Source organism: Procambarus clarkii, chromosome 6, assembly GCF_040958095.1.
Source record: "Procambarus clarkii isolate CNS0578487 chromosome 6, FALCON_Pclarkii_2.0, whole genome shotgun sequence".
NCBI classification, from domain to species: Eukaryota; Metazoa; Arthropoda; class Malacostraca; order Decapoda; family Cambaridae; genus Procambarus; species Procambarus clarkii.
Genome location: NC_091155.1, coordinates 49,539,936 through 49,548,283, shown reverse-complemented (window position 1 = coordinate 49,548,283; position 8,348 = coordinate 49,539,936).

Below are 8,348 nucleotides of genomic sequence, written 5' to 3'. Positions count from 1 at the left end.
TATATATATATATATATATATATATATATATATATATATATATATATATATATATATATAGTGCCTGTTCATTACAACTATTTAACACTGGGAAGGGATCAGGATAAGGATTTGGGATGGGATGGAGAGGAATGGTGCCAAACCACTTGGACGGCGGTCGGGGATTGAACGCCTAGGACTGCTACTGTGCATTTAAATTACTAACTTACCTGAGAGTCTATATCCCTACATGTCAATGTTTGTGTATACTGGTAATGTGAGGAACATACAGAAGATAAGGGTAGCTGAACACCACAAAATGCTGATGGACAACTTTATTAAAGTTGCATAATGAAATGTGTAAGTACTTCATTCATAATGATGTGCTGGCCGAAATCTTAGCGAAGTATCCAAAATTTGCTTACTGTAGGTAATGCATGCACATGACTGTAAAACTGCCGCCCAGTTGGGTGGGTGTGGAGCACATGACTGTAAAGCTGCCGCCCAGTTGGGTGGGTGTGGAACACATGACTGTAAAGCTGCCGCCCAGTTGGGTGGGTGTGGAGCACATGACTGTAAAGCTGCCGCCCAGTTGGGTGGGTGTGGAGCACATGACTGTAAAGCTGCCGCCCAGTTGGGTGGGTGTGCAGCACATGACTGTAAAGCTGCCGCCCAGTTGGGTGGGTGTGCAGCAAGACTAGTAACTGTGTGACTCACTATAGATGTAAAATGCTTTTTATAGTGACTGTTGTGAGCCTCTTGTTGATCACCTGTGACACAAAGATTATTGATGTGTGTATTTGTGTAGGTGATTAAATATGTATGTGTATGTATATATGTATACGTATATATATATATATATATATATATATATATATATATATATATATATATATATATATATATATATATATATATATATATATATATATGTCGTACCTAATAGCCAGAACGCACTTCTCAGCCTACTATTCAAGGCCCGATTTGCCTAATATGCCAAGATTTCATGAATTAATGTTTTTTCGTCTACCTAACCTACCTAACCTAACCTAACCTAGCTTTTTTTGGCTACCTAACCTAACCTTACCTATAAATATAGGTTAGGTTAGGTTAGGTAGGGTTGGTTAGGTTCGGTCATATATCTACGTTAATTTTAACTCCAATAAAAAAAAATTGACCTCATACATAGAGAAAAGGGTTGCTTTATCATTTCATTAGAAAAAAATTATAGTAAATATATTAATTCAGGAAAACTTGGCTTATTAGGCAAATCAGGCCTTGAATAGTAGGCTGAGAAGTGAGTTCTGGCTACTAGGTACGACATATATATATATATATATGTCGTACCTAGTAGCCAGAACGCACTTTTGGGCCTACTAAGCAAGGCCCGATTTGCCTAATAAGCCAAGTTTTCATGAATTAATATATTTTTTCTATTTTTTTTTCTCATGAAATGATAAATCTACCCATTTCAATATGTATAAGGTCATTTTTTTTATTGGAGTTAAAATTAACGTAGATATATGACCGAACCTAACCAAACCTACCTAACCTAACCTAACCTATCTTTATAGGTTAGGTTAGGTTAGGTAGCCGAAAAAGCTAGGTTAGGTTAGGTTAGGTAGGTTAGGTAGTCGAAAAACAATTAATTCATGAAAACTTGGCTTATTAGGCAAATCGGGCCTTGCATAGTAGGCCGAGAAGTGCGTTCTGGCTACTAGGTACGACATATATATATATATATATATATATATATTTATATATATATGTACATGTATGTATGAGTGTGTGTACATGTGTATACAACATTAATAATTTTGTAACTATAGCGTCAAACATTGTTATTTGCTTAGCTAAACGAACTAGAGGGTTCAGTTCCTGAACCGATTATGTGCCTCTGTAATCCTTTACACCACCGCCCACGGGATGGGTATGGGGTGCATAATAAAGAAAGAAATAGAAGAAATTTAAATTGCATAATACGGTTATTGACATTCAATAATAGTAAGATAAAGCAATGAGGACCAAATGGGAGACCAGTGATCAGATGAATATTACAGACTCAAGGGTAGCCTTCTCTTCTTGTATAGAAATGAAAAAATAAATTAGTTTAATTCTAATGCTTGTAGCGTTCACAACGCTAGCTGGCGTTGTGAACGCCAGCTAGCGCACAAGTACATGAGCGCCCAAAATACTTTTACACAAAAGACATGTACAGACAGGCGTGTGGCTTCTGACTTCTTTTTTATTGATTAATATTTAATATTAGGCGCTTACCTATAATAGTTATCATTTTATACAAGTATAACTCTCACATAATAAATATAAAAAGAGTTTATCCAAAAACTGACAGAAGTGTTGTGTTTTGTGCGTTGTATCGTGTTTGTGGGCATTCGGGTGTGTTGTGTTTACGCTGGCGGGCGGCGTCCTTACCAACTCCGGATTATGTCTATTACATCACTAAACTTCATTTAATAACTATATGCCTGTTAAATAGAAGATTTTAATTGTTAATAGCATTATATTGTCGTTTTAATATGGAACACGTACATATATGCGAAACGTCGAAAGCTGGTGTCCGAAGTGGTAAAAATATTAGTGTGCGATGTTGTCAATGTACGGAGTGTCTTGTATCCCTACCACTTAGGACGTTTCGCATTTGTGTACGTGTTCCATATTAAAACGACAATATAATGCTATTTACAATTAAAATCTTCTATTTAGCAGGCATATAGTTATTAAATGAGGTTTAGTGATGTGATGGACATAATCCGGAGTTGGTAAGGACGCCGCCCGCCAGCGTAAACACAACACAACGCAAACAAAACGATTCTTCGCGGCGGGGATCGTATTCCAGCGGTCCATAGAATTACCCCAATCACCCCAAATCAGGCCAAAACTACCCAAATCGTCCTAGCATTACGTAAGTAATGAAGAAATATGGCATATTTACTTACTATAATGTTGGTGCTACACATAGAACATGATCAAACCTATTTTTACTCTGAAATAATCTAATTTCATAACGAAATTAGACGTAAATATGTGAGAGGTGACGCCATAGCAGTTAATACAGTCTCCGTGGTGTAGTGGTAAGACACTCGCCTGGCGTTCCGCGAGCGCTATGTCATGGGTTCGTATCCTGGCCGGGGAGGATTTACTGGGCGCAATTCCTTAACTGTAGCCTCTGTTTAACGCAACAGTAAAATGTGTACTTGGATGAAAAAACGATTCTTCGCGGCAGGGGATCGTATTCCAGGGACCTTAGGATTAAGGACTTGCCCGAAACGCTACGCGTACTAGTGGCTGTACAAGAATGTAGCAACTCTTGTATATGTCTCAAAAAAAAAAAAAAAAAAAAAATAGGAAGTCGACGGTCCAAGCGACAATTGTGTGGAGCGACTTATCCAAAAAATATGGTCGCCAGGAGAGTGTTTGCTGCCATATCAGCCTCCTGTTCACAGTGATCCAGTCCTTTTCGTTCATTGAACACCGAACCCTACACGCCCTCTGATATATTGCTTAATTAACAAATATTCACAAATAAAGATTATATTTGTATATGTTATCAGAAAGGCAGATATAAAATAGTTTTTGTGAATCCATCACAGAGATTATACCTTATTAGAGAGGAAAAATATTCATACTTTAAACAAGGCTTCATGGCCGACGCTCTCCTTACCGATATGGGAACTATGACCTTCCGAAGATCAATGTTAATTTAATCTAGATATTGTAATAAACGAAGTTTTCTATGTCATCATAAAGACATAAATATAAGCTGCATGTTAATACTTTGGCATAAATATAACTGAATTGAAAGTTAAGATATATGCCTTTTTATAGTTACTTGATGGCTCGCTCAGGGAGTGTGAAGGCCTCCACACAAGCCAATCAATTTAATAATTACTTTGCATATATGCAAAGTAACGCCATAGGTCTTTATGTCAGAATAAAGCCATGTTGACGATAATGTAACTACATTTCAAGGAAAACATATCTTAATATAATTATTAAATGAATGCAAAGTTATGGTTAAATAAATAGCCAATACCACACAATCGCCGGTGTCCGGACACATGAATAGTCGCATTAGGTGAAAGGAAATGTACCCAATCATTTCCATTTACCCAACCAGTTTGTGCACTCTATACTCATCCTCTGTGCGGTAATTTATTGTGCATCCCATACTCATCTTGTTACCAGTAGTTTGTGCAACCCATACTCATCCTGTGACCCGTAATTTATTGTGCATCCCATACTCATCCTGTTACCGGTAGTTTGTGCAGCCCATACCCATCCTGTGACCTGTAATTTATTGTGCAACCCATACTTATCCTGTGACCTGTAGTTTATTGTGCAGCTAATACTCATTCTGTGAGTCATAGGACATTGCGCAACCCTTTCTCATCGTGTGAATCTTTGTTTACTTTGCTCTCCATATTCATCCTCTGCGCGATAGTTTCTTGTGCAACCCATACCCATGATGTGAGTGGTAGTTTATTGTGTACCCTATATTCATCCTGTGAGTATAGGGTACACAATTCTTGTTTGGATTCTTGTAATGTTATTTGTCTATTTGTAGTCACAGTATTTGTGCGCCCCTTGAGGGACTTGAATTAGAGGGGGGTTGAAATAGCCTAAGCTACTCTATCCCTTTGAGATGTATTTATTGCTTATCTCAATAAACATACTTGAACTTGAACTTGGGTACACAATGAGTTCATTTGTACTCCATACTCATCATCAAGAAGTGTATTTTACCAGCATTGTAATATAAATTAAGAATAAAAGCTTAACTGGATTACGGACCCATAATCGAAATAAGAGTCATCACTAATTATCATGACAAATTCTCTAGGCTACACTTCCGCCTTCGACAAGCTGCCGCCGGATGTGGGTATAGTTTATTGTACACCCCCGCACCCCCAGTCCTGGAAGGGCGGGCATTGGGATGTGGACATGTGTACCATTATACCCCCCCCCCCCCCACACACACACACACACACTCGATCCTCTCCTGTTAATAATAATACTAATAATAATAAAAATTTAAAATAATAACGTTAATAAATATTATAATTAAAACACTTACTGTAATACCCTAGTGCTTGAATGAAGGTGAAGGAAAGACCCAATAAATGTGTAAGTGTATTAAAAACCAAATTTTCGTTGGGTGAGCTGGCAGGTGAGCACCACCTGCCAGCTCACCCAGTAATGAACATCACCTGCACACTGCACCGAACCACTTGCCAGCAGGTGCAGAAGTACGATGGAGAGAGCAAAGTATACAATATTTCAAGTATAATATTAAAGATATATTTAGGATTTAATGTTTTCCTATAAAGTTTCAATAATACCTTTATTTGATTTTTTGTATTATTTTCTACCACAGACGTGGCCACACATTAACAATGCTAACCAGCATATATACATTTTCTTCAGTCCGCCATGGACTCTAACCCTTTCCACTACCGCCCACAAGATGGGTATAGGGTGCATAATATAAGAACTAAACTAACTAACTCCATTGATAGGGTTAGAGATTTGTTAAACATATAGTTCAGGGATTTATTGAACAATCAACCACATAAGGTGATTGTAGTGTTTTTAAAATGCTAGGCTAAGCTACATACGTAAATACATAAATACACAGATTTACGTATGCCCTACATAAAGTGTTCGATGTGTCTTTTACATAGTGTCATTAACGTGCATTTACAAAGGTGAAATTGAATTCTGACCAGCTTCCACATATACTTTATACACATACATATACACACACAGACGTATGCGTACATAGACATATATATACATACATATATACACACATACATACACATATATTTGTCTCTTTTACTCTGACAAGGTGAGATAACTGATAGAGAAACTAGTGTGCAATTAAGCACTTAATCACTGAAGGTGATTAAGGTGCTTTCACAAGCTCAGGTTATAGAGTTACATCACATACATTCATTGTATAATTGATACGTTACATGGTCAATCTAGGGTACAAGTTCAATATATCATCAAGTGTTCCAGTACTCAAATAGTAATTACACAGTTCAGCATAGCGCTTCATTCATGTATGTACGAGAGAAGATTGTTCAAATATATTACATGCACATCCGGTACATCGTCCACCTTCTTCTACAGAACCGTCGGTATAGCACTGATACACATCGTTACCCATACTCTGAGTACTTTCAGTGATGCTTTACAGTGTTAACTGTTTTAATAATGTAGAGTGTACATTATCTTTCTTGGGTGCATTTACATAATCAACTGCTAGATCCAAGTTATCCCATGGAGTAATTGGTTGATTAATCGTTAATTGAGTTGGGTACATATTTAATATTTTGATGGAGTTGGCTACCTTGTAGAACCAAAATGCATTCACGCCGAAAACTGTGCTAATAGACAAAATTATGTTAGAGATATGGGTCTATAATTATCTGAGTGTGCTTTGGGGATGGGAACAATGACACTGTCCAATCATCAGGTAATACTCCTTCACTTAAACTCATTCTGTACAACACTAAAAGTGGATTACCTGGTACTTGTGAGACTAATCTCAGTAAACTGTAAGTAATACCGTCCTCTTCAGGAGCAGTAGACTTATTTTATTGTGCTACACAGCCTTCCCGGCTTGGTGCCTTCTTTGGTAATTACTTATCAAAGGCAGCTCCATACGAGGAGCTGCCTCATATAGGCCAATAAGTCTTTTGCAGTTACCTTCATTCTTATGTTCTTACTTACATTTATTGAACTTTATCATCATCATCATTTACAGAAATAAATTAACATAAAAAGTAGTCATTTTAATACACAAAACAGAAGTAGATATTATGTAAATTATGATGCAGGATAGGATCACTATTAAGAACTTAATTATAAACCACAATATGTTTTATATCGTCAGAAATTCGGAAACATACCATATATTTTCAAATATTTACAATTAAAGTATTTATTTAGGAAATAAGTATTTTAGTTACCCTAGTTAGCTCTGAGAACACACATTCTTGCAGCAAGAATTTCTTCCCACTAATCTGAGAGATGCTAATGAGACCAGTCTCGACCCACTGGACAGGTCATGAACAACAATCAACTACAGCACCATCTATGTCAGCAGATATTCAAAATATTCTTGATATCATTCAAATTGTCAATACGAGAACAGAATACATAAGTTGAGTGATGTCAAAGGAATCATATTGACTGACCGAGCCCCATTGTAAATATCCGTGGCTTCCTGACCATAAAGGTACCTACGCGGTCGAGGGTAAGAGACCGGATGTACCCATATACCTATGAGGCCATCAAAAATAGTGAGTCACGCCAAACACAAAGAAGTACTGGTAAACAGGTCAGACACAACCAGTACTATGATGATGCTAAACTGAAAGAGCTTAAATCAATTGCTAGACAGACAGGTAAAGCATATAAGAGCCTTAAATTAGAACTCCTCAAATGTTAAAACTGTTTCAGGCCGTGCTTGCAGCGGCAAGGGAGAGAATGACTGAACTGAGACAAAATGAATGGGAGGGTTTTGTTAGTGGACTTAACCTGCATACTCCCCTGGGCAAAGCCTGGAAAGGCATAAACAAAATTATTGGTAAAAATAGTAGACAAGTTTCACACCCAAACCCGCTACAGAAAGCCAATCAGTTAATTGCAAAATGGGCTCAGGTTTCCAGCCTTGGAATGCTACCAGCTAGCACTGGGGAGAAATTGCAGGCGAGGTCCACAGACAGAAATTCTCTCATAAATTTCATGTTGAGCAAGCAACATGATGAATGTGATGTTCCATATACAGATTATGAATTGGATGCAGCCCTCTCCAGGGGCAGTAGCACTGCTCCTGGTGAGGACGGTATCACCTATGATATTCTAAGACTCCTACATCGTGTACCCGGTAACCCATTATTAGAATTGTTTAATGCCAGCTATGTCTCTGGGCAGTTGCCTGTATCATGGACCACCAGTCTTACGGTACCTGCACCAAAGCCTGGCCATGCACCTGATGCTTTCCGTCCCATCTCACTAACCAGTTGCATGTGCAAAACCTTTGAGAGAATGGTGCTTAATAGATTATTGTATAGAGTTAAAGAGCACATGTCACCTGATATCAATGGTTTCACACATGGTAAAAGTGTACACAACTGTATCACAACCTTTCTTACTGTTCATGGAGATAAAAGGCACAAGTACACAACATTTCTTGATTTAAAAAATGCCTTTGATATTGCTAATAGGGAAGTGATTATGTATGAATTAGCGAGAATGGATATAGGGGGACATTTATTACAGTGGATACGAGGCTATCTTACCAACCGGAAGTCCTCTGCGCTGTTCCAAGGCTACAA